Source organism: Saimiri boliviensis, chromosome 12 (assembly GCF_048565385.1).
Source record: "Saimiri boliviensis isolate mSaiBol1 chromosome 12, mSaiBol1.pri, whole genome shotgun sequence".
NCBI lineage: Eukaryota > Metazoa > Chordata > Mammalia > Primates > Cebidae > Saimiri > Saimiri boliviensis.
Genome location: NC_133460.1, coordinates 90,940,604 through 90,955,037, shown reverse-complemented (window position 1 = coordinate 90,955,037; position 14,434 = coordinate 90,940,604).

The following is a 14,434-nucleotide window of genomic DNA, read 5'->3' as shown; positions in this document are numbered from 1 at the left end:
GAAGGGACCTGGACATTACTGGGGTCGTATTCACTAGTTATCTGTTGCAGGGGTCAGAGTGAGACTGGGGCCTGTCTAGAGTGAGGATTTTTAGGAAGGGGCAAGCTAGAGAGAGAAATTCCTCCAGGGTGGACCTGGAGGAGCAGGGCTGGAGGGAGTTGCTTCCCTGCTGTAGATGTCTCTGGGGTTTGTTTCTTTAGTTCCCTGGGATTGTCCCTTGCAGCCTTTCCTGAGCTGGCTAACAGGAGGTTTGGATCAATCCTGCAGTGTTGGAAAAGTCTGGATTACCCTGCAAGGTAAAGAAAGCCTGCACATATGGGGCCTTGGATCATCTGTCCTCATGTTTAAATAATAGATCCAGCTGCAGGACAGTGTTGAAATGAATGCTGCCTTCCTGAGGCCAAGCAAGTCCTTCCTGTAAATCGTACTTTGGCCAGACCTTTGTGCAAAGAGCTACAAGACATTTTTTTATCCAGAGTCTGAGGGCAAAAGCAGTCCCCGCTGTTTAGGGACTACATAGGAGTGTAGACTGAAGATGGCTGGTTACCCATCTGAAAGAGAGAGGGAAATAGGCATCCCTTAGTTCCTTTCTTTCTTAATTCTTTTTTTTCTTAAATGGAGTTTCTTTTTTGTTGCCCAAGCTGGAGTGCAATGGTGTGTTTTTGGCTCACTGCAACCTCCACCTCCCAGGTTCAAGTGAATCTCCTGTAGCTGGATTTATGGGCATGCACCACCACACCCGGCTATTTTTTTTTCTTTTTTTGTATTTTTAGTAGAAATGGGGTTTCACCATGTTGGCCAGGCTGGTCTTGCACAGGTCATCCAGCCACCTTGGCCTCCCCAAATGCTGGGATAACAGGTGTGAGCCACTGTACCTGACCCCCTTAGTTTATTTCTCTCTTTCAGTGAAACCTGGGGTGTGTGAGGGAGAAAAAAAAAGGTGTCCCCTTTTGCTTCCATATTTTTATCCCTGAGCCCTAGCAACCTAGATAGATGCCACCCATAGGTACCACTGGAATCTGCACCTATGAAGCATAGAATCTAGAAGGCAGACTATTTTTACTTACCTATGCTATCTATCCTCCCTACTGTCAGCAGCATAGGAGTTCCCTAGGCCTCATTTATGCCATGGATACTAACACAACCTCTATCCATGAAATGGGAACTTAATCAGCACGAATTAGTCCTGTCCACCTATGCTGTGTCTCTTTGCTTCCATTGTCATCTACCTCTGTATCCCTCAGATATAGTTTTTCTGTCTAGGACTTCAACCCAAAGCTTGAAATTGATTTAGGGACAGAAAGATGTCTCAGGGGTACACGGATTCATTTAAATTAAGTCCCAGATGGTCCTCACCAAATTTGCTGCCAGCAGCCGTGGGGATCTCTCCTCCTTTGCTTCTCTATTATAAGCAGAGTGCTAAGGTGGGAAAGAAAACCCTGTCAAATAGAAAACCTCCCTGTGTTTGCAGGGCTGTGTTAACTCCTGACATGGTGGAGAAAAGAAAAAAAAAAAAACAGCTTAAGTACAGAGGGTTGGGGAGAAGTTCCTGGAGAAAAAAAAAACATTGTGCTCTATGCGAATGGGTTCCTTCAACAAGGGAAGGTAGTTGTAAAAAAAGGCAACATTTGATTGATAAAAAGACTTATTTAGTAAAGCACAATTGGGAGAGGGTGGGCAAACAGGAATAGAAGTTCTCACTTTGGGATCCGTATTTCTGGCCACTTTGGCTTGAAGGTGGAATTTCACTGAGGCTCTGCCCCTGTCTCCTTAGAATTTCTCTGCCTCCTGCATCTATCAATTTTATCCAGAGAATATAATCTCTTTTTAGGAAGAATGAGCTACTGTCATTCTCACACACTGATTTGAACCATAAGAAACCTACTGTTGTAGGAAACAAAAACGGTAATTTATTAGAGTGGTTCAACCTCTACATCCCTAGTAAGAGTGACACATACACAAAATAAAGAACGAAGGAACCCAACCAAGTTCTGGGTCTGATTTACTTATTAGCTAGAGATATGATTATAATCAATCAGTTCAATTTCAAAGCTTGGAACAAATTGAGAACCACAGAATTATAGAGCCAAGAAAGACCTATGATAGAAGATTATTTTTATCAGAATAGGCAGTTGTTATTAATGAAAGTATTATCACTCATTCAATAATATCAGTTATTTGGACTGTAGATTGTACTGGTGAAGGACATAGACTCTAAAGCCAGATTGCACTGGTTTAGATCCTGGCTCCATCACTTACTATCGAATTGGGCTATTAATCTTTATGCTTCACAGTTTCTTAATCTGCAATATGAGAATAATAGAAGCACCACTTTATGGGATTATTGTGAGAATTAAAGGAGTAAATATTAAAACGTATAACATTTTAAAATTTATGTAATAACATTACTATATAGTAAGTATTGTACCAATACTTATTATTATTGCTATTGTAAGAAAGTTGTTTGCTAGAATAGTCCTGCTACCTTTACGTTTCGTTTAGCCCCAATGTACTAGTGCTAAACTGTCAATGGTCAACTTTGAGACCACAAACAAATCCCTGGGATGGGAATCAATAACGACAGTAGCTAATTGTGATGCTTGAATGTGGAGAATCTTAATTGAAATAAATCAATGGTATCAAGGAATGAGATAAATGCCCAGTTGAAGGTTTAAAATGGAAAATAACAAGGGCTAAATTACACTTTAACACTTTTGATCAAATCATCAGCCAGTGGAGAACAGGGTGTTTTATTACAGAAGAGTAACCAAGCAACTATTGTACAGAAAGCTGCCATGTTTCAGGGGGACTGATGGAGTGGAGAGCCCTTAGGTAACATTAGGACCAATTAGCAACTGTATATATTCAGTAGTCACTTTAGCCAAGGGGAAGTGAAAAGACACTTGTGAAATCTGAGTGAAATCTGAGAATATGGGAATAAAGGGAGAAATCAGCTTCAAGATCAGCCACTATTAAAAAAATTTAGTTTTGCTTTTCAATCTTTTGCCTTTTTATTTGTTGTCTGCCCTTTATATCTGCCCTTACTTTAAAGAGTAACTATCAGCTTTCCCAGCCACAAATGCTCTCCAGATCACTACAAAATAGAAATTGCTCATGACCTTTTGACCATAGCAGACAATGAGAGACAGCATTACACATAGGCTCTCTTTCTACAAAGAAAGTTTGCATAAAGAAAGGCTTTGAGCAGAGTATCTAAAAAATGAACAATAAACTTTATTCTAAATTTTGAAGATTAACATTTGCTTACTCAAATAACTCTTGTCATTTGGTTTGCTGCTGCTGATGGTAGCATTGAGGCCAACAATCAATAAACTCATTAGGATTTACAAGCATCTTTGATTAATACTCGTTGTCTAATTCCTTGAGAAATGTGCTATATCATGTAGCTTAATGAAGACAAGGCTGAGTTATTTAGGTGTTTGATAGTGAGGCTTATTTGCATATAATTAGCTAGATTTTCTGTTTATGGCAAGCAGTAAAAACTTTGTATCAATAGATATATTTTCCACCAAGTTCTTTGGGGTTAACCACGTGCTTTTGTTCCACCAAAAACCCTCTGATTGAAAGGATGAAGGTTTTTATCAATTAAAAGACACACACTCATGCAAAACTGGATTGGAGTCTTTATTTACTGAGAACAATTTTCATATTACTTTAAAAAAATAATAATATAAACTTATTTTTAGAGAAATTTTAGATTCACCACAAAATTCAGAAAGGAGTACAGAGTTCCCATATTCTCCATGTTCCAATAAGCACAATCTCTCTCACCATCAGCATCCCACACCAGAGTAGTACTTTGGTATAATCTATGAACCTACATGATACTTCATTATAACCTCCAGTCAATAGTTGACATTAGAGTTCACAATGGTGGTGTATATTCTATAAGTTTTGACAAAAATGTAATGACATGTACCTATTATTGTAGCATCACACATACTAGATTAGCTATTGTAAAAATCCTCTGTGCTCTGTTTATTCATCCCTCCCTCCCCACTAAGCCCCTGGCAACCATAAATCTTTTTTTTTTTTTTTTTTTTTTTTTTTTTTTTGAGACAGAGTGTCGCTCTTGTTACCCAGGCTGGAGTGCAATGGCACGATCTCGGCTCACGGCAACCTCCGCCTCCTGGGTTCAAGCAATTCTCCTGCCTCAGCCTCCTGAGTAGCTGGGACTACAGGCACGTGCCACCATGCCCAGCTAATTTTTTTGTATTTTTAGTAGAGACGAGGTTTCACCATGTTGACCAGGATGGTCTCGATCTCTCGACCTCGTGATCCACCCGCCTCAGCCTCCCAAAGTGCTGGGATTACAGGCTTGAGCCACTGCGCCCGGCCATAAATCTTTTTACATCTTCATAGTTTTGCCTTTTCTAGGATGTTATATAGCTATGCTCATGCAACGTATAGCTTTTACAGATTGGTGTTGTTCATTTAGAAATGTTTATTTAAGTCTCTTCCATGTCTTTTCATGGCCTGATAGCGGATTTCTTTTTAGCGTTAAATAGTACTTCATTTTCAGGATGCTCCATATTTCATGCCCTCATCTGCTGATGGACAACTTCGTTGTTTCTAAGATTTGTCAATTATGAATAAAACTACTATTTACAGGTAAATATCTATAAAGGTTTCCGTTTATTTGGTTAAATATCAAGGAACAAGATTTCCAGATCCCATAGTAAGAGTAGTTTCGTAAGAAACTGCCAAATTGTCTTTCAAAGTGTTTGTACCATTTTGCATTCCCAGTGGCAATGAGTTAGATTTCCTGTGGTGTCACATTCTTATCAGCATTTGGTGATAACAGTATTTTGGATTTTGGCTATTCTAATAGGTATGTAATGCTATCCCTATTTCAATGCGCAGTTCCCTAATGACATATGATGTTGTACATCTTTTCATATGCTTATTTTATATTTTTATGTCTACTTCTTCCGTGAGGTTTCCAGATCACTTTTCTATTTTTTATCTAGGTGGTTCATTGTCTTCCTGTTAGGTATTAAGAGTTCTTTGCATATTTTGGATAACAGTCCTTTATCAGATGGGTCTTTTGAAAATATTTTCTCCAAGAGACTGTGACTTCTCTTTTTTGCTTGTCATTGTCTTGCGCAAAGCAGAAAATTTTAATTTTAATGAAGTCTACCCTGTCAATGATTTCTTTCAGTGATTATATACACCTTTGGTGTTGTATTTAAAAAGTCATCATCAAAACCATGATCATCTAGGTTTCTCCTGTTATCATTCAAGAGTTTTATGTTTGTATCTTCATTTAGGTCTCTGATCCATTTTGAGTTAATTTTTGTCAAGTGTATAAAGTATGCATCTAGATTCTTTGTTTTGGAAGTGTATGTCTAGTACTGGTACCGTTTGTTGAAATAATTATATTTTCTCCATTGTCAAAGGCATTATCATGCCTTTGTCAAAGATCACTTGATTATATTTATATTAGTCTATTTCTGGTCTCTTTATTCTGTTCCATTGATCTGCTTGTCTTTTCACCAATACCGCACTCCCATCATTACTGTAGCTTTATAGTAACTCTTAAAGTCAGGGAGTGTCAGTACTCTGACTTTGTTCTTTTTCTTTCATATTGAGTTGGCTATTCCAGATCTGCTTCCTGTTCATATAAATGTTAGAATCAGCGTATCAATAACCACAAAATAACTTGCTGAGACTTCGATTGGCATTGCATTTAATATATAGGTCAAGCTGGAAAGTACTGAAATCTTGGCAGTAGAGAATTATTCTATCCATAGCATGAACTATCCATTCATTTACTTAGTTCTTATTTGATATCTTTAACCAGAATTTTGCAAATTTCCTCATATAGGTCTTGTACTTTTTGAAGATTTATATTTAAGTATTTTTGAGGGTGCTAAGGTAAATAATAATGAGTTTTAAATTTCAAATTCTATTAGTCCATTGCTTGTATATAGGAAAATAATTACCTTTTATATATTAATCTTATGTCTTGAAACATTGTTCTATTCACTTATTAGTTCCAGAAGTTTGTAATTATTTCAGATTTTCTTTATGATCATGTCATCTATTCACAAAAAGTTTTATTCCTTCTCAATTTTTATACATTTTATTTCCTTTTCTTTTCTTATTGCATTACACAGAACTTTCAGCACAATGTTGAAAAACAATAGTGAGAGGGGACATTCTTGCCTTGTTTCTGATCTTAGCAGAGAATCTTCAGTTTCTCATCACTGAGAACTGTGTTAGCAGTTTTTTTCTTTTCGGTAGACGTTCTTTAATCAAGCTGAGGAAGTTTCCCTCTATTCCTAGTTTGCTGAGAGTTTTTATCATAAATAGCTGTTGAATTTTGACAAATGCTTTTTCTTCATCTATTGCTATAATCATGTGATTTTTCTTTTTTGGCTTCTTGATGGGGTGGATTGCCTTACTCAATTTTCAAATATTGAACCAGACTTATATATTTGGAATAAATCTCACTTGGTTATTGCGTATAATTTTTTTGTACATTATTGAATTCGATTTGCTAATTTTTATGATTTTTGCATCTATGTTTCTGAGAGATATTAGTCTGTGGTTTTTCCTTTCCTCCAGTGTCTTTGTACAGTTTTAGTATTAGGATAATACTAAATAATAAATTAGGAAGTATTCCCTCAACTTCTGTCTTCTGGGTAGAATTCCTCAGTGAACCTATCTAGGCTTAATGCTTTTCTTTTTTTGGAAGGTTATGAATTATTGATCAAATTTCTTAATAGATACTGTTCTATTCAAATTGCTTATTTCTTCATATGTCATTTTTGGCAGATTGTGTCTTTCAAGTAATTGGTCCATTTCATCTAAATTATCTAATTGGTGAATATAGGGTAACTTTTAGTATTTCTTTATTATCATTTTAATTTCCGTGGGACCTGTGGTGGTGATCCCTCTTTCACTTGAGATCATTAGTAATTTTGTTTAATTTTTTCCTAGTCTGGCTAAAGGTTTATGAATTTAAATAGTCTTTTCAAAGAACCAGCTTTTGGTTTTGTTGATTTTCTCTATGAATTCCTGTTTTCAATGTTGTTGATTTCTGCTTTAGTTTTTATTATATTTTTGCTTCTGATTTCTTTGGTTTTAATTTTCTCCTCTTTTTCTAGTTTCTTTAGGTAGAATCTTATTGGTTTTATATTGTTTATTTTCTAATATATGTATTCAATGCTATATTTTTTAAGCACTACATTTACTATATCCCACGAGTTGTGATAAGTTGTATTATTTTCATTTAGTTCAAAATATTTTTAAATTTTTCTCGATATTCTTTTTTTGACCTATGTGTTATTTAAAAGCTTTCTGTTTAATCTCCAAGTATTCTGGAATTTTCCATCCGTCTTTATGTTACTGATTTCTAGTTTAATTTAATTGTTATCTAAAAGATGTTGTATGATTTATATTATTTTTTTTTTTTTTTTTTTTTTTTTTTTTTTTGAGACGGAGTTTCGCTCTCGTTACCCAGGCTGGAGTGCAATGGCGCGATCTCAGCTCACCGCAACCTCCGCCTCCTGGGCTCAGGCAATTCTCCTGCCTCAGCCTCCTGAGTAGCTGGGATTACAGGCACGTGCCACCATGCCCAGCTAATTTTTTGTATTTTTAGTAGAGACGGGGTTTCACCATGTTGACCAGGATGGTCTCGATCTCTTGACCTCGTGATCCACCCGCCTCGGCCTCCCAAAGTGCTGGGATTACAGGCTTGAGCCACCGCGCCCGGCGATTTATATTATTTTAAATTTGATAAGGTGTACACTTTATGGCCTAGAATGTGAGCTATCTTGACGAATGTTCAATATGAACTTGAGAAGACTGTAATCTGCTGTTGCTGGATGAAGTAGTCTATTGCTATCAACTATATTCGGTGGATTGATGGTGCTGGTAATTTCAACTGTATCCTTACAAATTTTCTGTCTGAATTATCTATACAACATAATAGTGGATCCATTGATCACTTCTTGTGATAATGTTCCCTTTTAGCTTCACATGTTTTGATGCTCTCGTTAGGCACAGCCACATAAGGAATGTTATGTCTCCTTGGATAATTGACCCTTTGTCATTATGTAATGCTCCTCTTTTTCCCTGATAACTTTCCTTGCCTGAAATTAATATAGCTACTCCTGCTTTCTTTTGACTCATGGTCGGCATGGCACACCTTTCTCTATCCCTTTATTTTATTCTATATGTGTCGTCGTATTCTTGTGAATAAATATATAATCATGTAATCTTTTTTGATAATCTTTGTTTTTAATTTGTGTATTTAGACTATTGATGTTTAAGATGTTTAGTGATATAGTTGGATTAATATTGACCGTATTTTTTTTTACTGTTTTCTATTTTCCACTCATTCATTTTTCCTATTTTTGTCTTCACATTTTTCTGCCTTTTGTGATTTTATTTGAGCATTGCTATGTTGCTATATTCTTTTTTCAGCATATCAATTATACTTTTAATAAACCATTTTAGTGCTTGCCCTAGAGTTTTCAATATATTACGTCAGTGCAAACAAAATTGCGACTTTTGCCATTACTTTTAATGGCAAAAACCACAATTACTTTTGCACTCACCTGATACATTTACAACCAATTCAAGTCCACCCTTGAACATAACTATCCTGTTTCATCAGTAGTACAAGTACTTTATCATAATAAAATAGTTCTTATTCTTTCCTCCCATTGCTGTCATTAATTTCATTTACATATAAGAATATAAATATATATTTAAAATATATTTAAACCTGAAATACATTGTTGCTATTGTTATTTGAACAAACTGTAAGCTGTTAGATCAACAAAGAATAATAAAAGTAAAAGTTTTTATTTTACCTTCACTTACCCATTCTCCTAGGTTCTTCTTTCTTTGGGCTCTGGTAAAATAGTTTCTCTTGAAGGCAGGCTTTGTTAAGAACAGAAAACTGTCAAATATTTCAAAATGGTTACTTTCCTCTTCCTCTTACCTGAAACACTGGAGAATTTTTTGCTGATATTCACTGTGAGAATCTGGTTGAACTTCTGGAGGTAAATCTCACAATACTGTGGAGTGTCCCTATGACTTTGTTCTCCATGAAGTTTTTAGATTTTAAAGATGTCCATGCTGAGCTTCCAGCAATTCATCAATTATAGTTCAGGTTTTTCTGTCCCAGTGCTGGTTCCCATAGAGATTTCTGCTCATAGATTTCTACTTAGTAAGTTGTGATTCTCCATATTCACCTGCCTGTGTCTCTAATTTAGGGGTAATGGTTTGTCCTGTGGTGTCATTTCTCTGATGAATCTAAGAAGAGTTGAATTTTCACTTTGGTCAGCTTTTTACATGTAAGGATAGAACTTTATGCTTCTTACATGCCAGCCTGGAAGCCTATTTCTACTTTTTGAAGTCTTTTTTTTTTTTTTTTTTTTTTTTTTTTTTTTTTTTTTTTGAGGGAAGAAGAATGAACAACCAAAAAGGCAAACAATAGAAAGTAATAAATTTTAGTATATGCAAATAATAGCAGGCCTTATTAGGCTACAAACTATCAAAATTGACCTGGTTTCGTCTTTTGATTGCTTGTTATTAAGTTCAGGTGAAGTAAGTTATTTAACCAGAGAATTACACCTACATACCTGCCTGTGTTATAAGAAAATGATGCATCTGAATTAGATTATAAGCTCCAAAAGGGCAAGAAATATGTATGCTTGTTTTTAATACCTACTGATCCTTCAAATGTTGAATGAAGAAAGGAATAAAAAGTATAAATGCATTGCAATTTCTGAAGTATTAATGGAAGGCAGATATTTTCAAATATTTCTACTGAAGTACTGCAAGGAGAAAATGCAAATTCCAGGACCATGGAGCCTGTAACCAACAATTGTTTCCATCCCTGGAGCACACAATTTTTAGACTCTCAAATGTTGTCTCAAAAATAAGTTTAAATATTGCATAATCAATCTAACTTTGTTCTACTATAAAATAAAATTTTACAATTCCTGTGCAAAATGAGCACTCCCAAAAGGTGTGCTCTATTTTTTCTGTGCCTCAAGGAATCTCTAGCCATCTGGAAAACAGCATAGAAGTCTATGTTTTCTCATTTGAAAAGCACAGAGTAAGGTGTCATTGCTATAAATTACATCACCCAACTAAGATCAGATTACTTACCATAGTATTCACTAAAAATGATGCCTATTTATTGCCCTGTCAAGCAATCCATGTCACATGGCTATTTTATCAAATAATATCATATGTAATCTAAAGAATTTACAAAATTTAGTAAAAGCTGTTTATAAAGTCGGACCAAACTGAACAGTTATTTCTTGACACTTTTTAGTTCTTAGATTTTTTTTGTGTGACTGTAATGGAAGCTATAAACTCTGTCCTAAGGAAAATGGATATATGCAGATATACTCAATTTTTTAAATTCAATTTTTATGAATCCTTTATAAACCTAGATATCAGGCTGAGAGAAGTATCACATGGATTATAAATTGGAATAATTGTAAAGGAAATATACCTTAGACATTTTAAAATGAAAGTGTGATTTATGGTCTGTATCTCCTTCCTTCTCTTCTTTCTTTTGAGAGAAAATTTAGATTTTAGTGTCTAGATGTGGGATGGTGGCGGGGGAAGTATTTTTCTTAATATAAGCACATTTAAAATTACTGATGGTAGGAAAGGTTATACACTGAACATTTCCTCTGTCCCAGAGCTTAAAGTTATTACCTGTTTCTTTGTAAGATAATTATGTATACACAAGCATATATTTCATATGCACACATGCTAAAATCACAAAAATGTTTACATATTTTGCAGACTTGTTATGCTCTCCTTTTCTCCCATATCACACTTAAAGAATATCACACTTAACTATGTTAAACTGTTTTTAATATTGCAGAGTATTTTATTCATGTACTATTTACCCCATCCCTTATTTTTTGATATGTATTTAGATTGTTTGTGGCCCTTAGCTACTGAAACAAATGAAACACTAAACATCCTTATACACATGTCTTTATGTGCATAGGAGTCACTCTATATTAAATACACTGAAAAAGCTAGGGCAGTCATGGAATGACTGGCATTTGTTCGTGGACTCACCACATTCAGCACAGCATGTTCAATCATAAGAATGCTGTAGGGAAATTAATTCATTATATTCATGCCACCTAAGGGCACCAATCATCCTTTCTATTCTTGTTTCCGTGTCTCTCATTGCAGCTTGGTTCTGTAAGGAACTGAAATGAGGCTGAACCTTAATTATGTTTCACCATGTAGTTTGCCTGAATTATAGAAGAAAAGAAAAGCTTTCAAGGCTCTGTCTCGCCCTGCCAGTGCATCCTTCCCACAGAAGCTGTCCAGAGTACTGACTGTATCTGTGGTGGCAATTGGCAATGTCTAACACTGAGAGTCTGTGTGGGTGCTTTGGGGAAAAAAGTGCAGCCTCTCTGCATTTCTGGTGCATGAATTTTCTTTCTTTTTTAAATTTTAAATTGACAGATAACATTTTATTTTTTTATCAACAATATGATGTTTTGAAGTATATATATATAGTGGGAGAGTTCAGTCTAGCTAATTAACTAATCCTTTGCTTTACTTTCCATAGCTATCATTTTTTTGTTTGTGTGGTAAGAGCAACATAATATCCATTTTCCTTACATTTTTCAAGAATACAATATACCCTCATTAACTATAGTCACCTTGCTGCAAAAAGATCTCTCGGAATTTATTTATCCTGTCTAACCATGATTATGTATCCTTTGACCAACGTCTGAAAGATTTGAGAAATTAAACTAACAAAAAGGCATACCCATCACGTTTATCTAATTAATTGAGTCAAGGTGCTGTAGCCATAGATCAAGGCCAAAAAGTTGATACATGATAAGAGAATGTTCCTGTTCCAGAAGGGAGCAAGCATCTAAGACATTTTTCAAACCTAAGCAACACTTTCAAACCTAAGTCATTAAGTTATTTAAATATCAGTGCCTTTAAAAAAAATTTTTTTAAGAGAAAGTCTCACTCTGTCACTCAGGCTGAAGAGCAGTGGCGTGATAATAGCTCACTGTAACCTCAAATTCCTAGGTTCAAGCAATCCTCCTGCCTCAGCCTCTTGAGTAGCTGAGACTAGAGATGACGACCACCGCTTTTGGCTATTTACTTGTTTTTTGTAGAGTCAGGGTCTCACTATGTTGCCCACACTGTTTCCAACTCTTGGTCTCAAGCTATCCCTCCACCTTGACCTTCCAAAGTGCTATGATTACAGGCATGAGCTACCAAGCTCAACCTGTGCCTCCTTTTTTTGCTCATGTTGGCTCCTATGACAATTTTGTACATGATAGGTAAATGCAAATTTTTGTGTGAGTTGAAATCTATTTTATTTCTGGATATGCTTCTTATTTTTATCTTATTCTATGGCAGGCTTCCCTAATTTGCACATTGGCACTGATTTACTTCCAGCATTTGACCCATTGTTTAAAAATATTCCCCACTGGTACTTTTAGACTATGTGCTGTTTAGAAAACTTTTGATTCACACTACATCTGAACGTGTCACCATGTCCAGCTGGACTGTCTTCCTTGGATGGGCTTTATTCTTGTTCTCTCATGGTGGCATATGTATTCATAGGTGATTGGGGTTGTCAGGAAGAAGTCAGAACTGGGAAACAAGAAGCAGAACACAGAAAGGTCTCACAGGTATCAGAAGTCAGAGTAGAACACGAGTCAGGCAAAACAGATGCTGACTAGATTCATGACAGTGGATGAGGATTTAATTAGATGACTTACAAGAAACAAGAGCCCAAAATCAAACTCACACAGGAGAGCTCACAGCCAGGCAAACTGACATGGACCAAGAGAGAATAAATAAGGAACCAAGGCCAATAGAAGAGCTTGTAACTCATTCAACAAATACTTATGATGCCACTACTATGTGTCAGCGTCTCCTTTAGACATTACAGCCACAAGAAATAGTGGGGGATATAATGGCCAAAAAAAAAAAAAAATCCCTATTCATATAGAGCTTATCTGAAGCAAAGTGTCTATATAATTAAAGTGAAAGGAATAATCGAATTCCCCTGGATGAATGGCCTGAGGTATATATTTAGAAATAATATATACTTAAGTTTTATAGGATTTCTTTTTTTTTTTTTTTTTTTTTTTGGATACAGAGTCTTGCTCTGTCACCCAGGCTGGAGTGCAGTGGCACAATCTCAGCTCACTGCAACCTCTGTCTCCTGGGTTCAGGTGATTCTCCTGTCTCAGCCTCCCGAGTAGCTGGGATTACAGGCAGGCCCCACCATGCCCAGCTAATTTTTGTATTTAGTGAAATAGCATGGAATATAAGGCTGGAGTGCACCCAGGCTGGAGTGCAGTAGTGCAATCTCGGCTCACTTTAACCTCTGTCTTCCCAGTTCAAGTGATTCTCCTGCCTCAGCCTCCCAAGTAGCTGGGATTATGGGCGAGTGCTACCATGCCCAGCTAATTTTTGTATTTCTAGTAGAGACAGCGTTTTACCATGTTAGCCAGGCTTGTCTCAAACTCAAGACCTCAGGCAATCCACCTACCTCAGCCTCCCAAAGTGCTGGGATTACAGACATGAGCCACCGTGCCTAACCAGGATGATATTTCTTTAAGCATCTTTAGTGGAAAATAATTTTATAGATTTTTTTTTTTTTTTTAGACGGAGTTTCGCTCTTATTACCCAGGCTGGAGTGCAATGGCGCAATCTCGGCTCTGCAACCTCCGCCTCCTGGGTTCAGGCAATTCTCCTGCCTCAGCCTCCTGAGCAGCTGGGATTACAGGCACGCACCACCATGCCCAGCTAATTTTTTGTACTTTTAGTAGAGACGGGGTTTCACCATGTTGACCAGGATGGTCTCGATCTCTTGACCTCGTGATCCACCCACCTCGGCCTCCCAAAGTGCTGGGATTACAGGCTTGAGCCACCGCGCCCGGCCCAATTTTATAGATTTTTAAATATATATATTTAAATATATATTTGTCGAAATGCGTTTTATGGACTAGTAATTCTAGAAGATACTCAATTTCAAAAAGGATTCCATGAACGTGCACATTTGGGAAACACTCAAATCTTAACTCTCTTTAAACACATTTGGGACCCCAGGCTATTAAAGGTGCTGAGAAGTCATGAATTTCTGTGTGTGTGTGTGTGTGTGTGTGTGTGTGTGTGTGTATATATATACATATATATATACACACATACATATATATGTGTGTATATATATATATACATATATACATATATATGTATACATATACATATATATACATACATATGTGTGTGTGTATATATATATATACATATATATGTGTGTGTATATATATACATATATACATATATATGTATACATATACATATATATACATACATACATATGTGTGTGTGTATATATATACATATATACATATATGTATGCATATACATATAT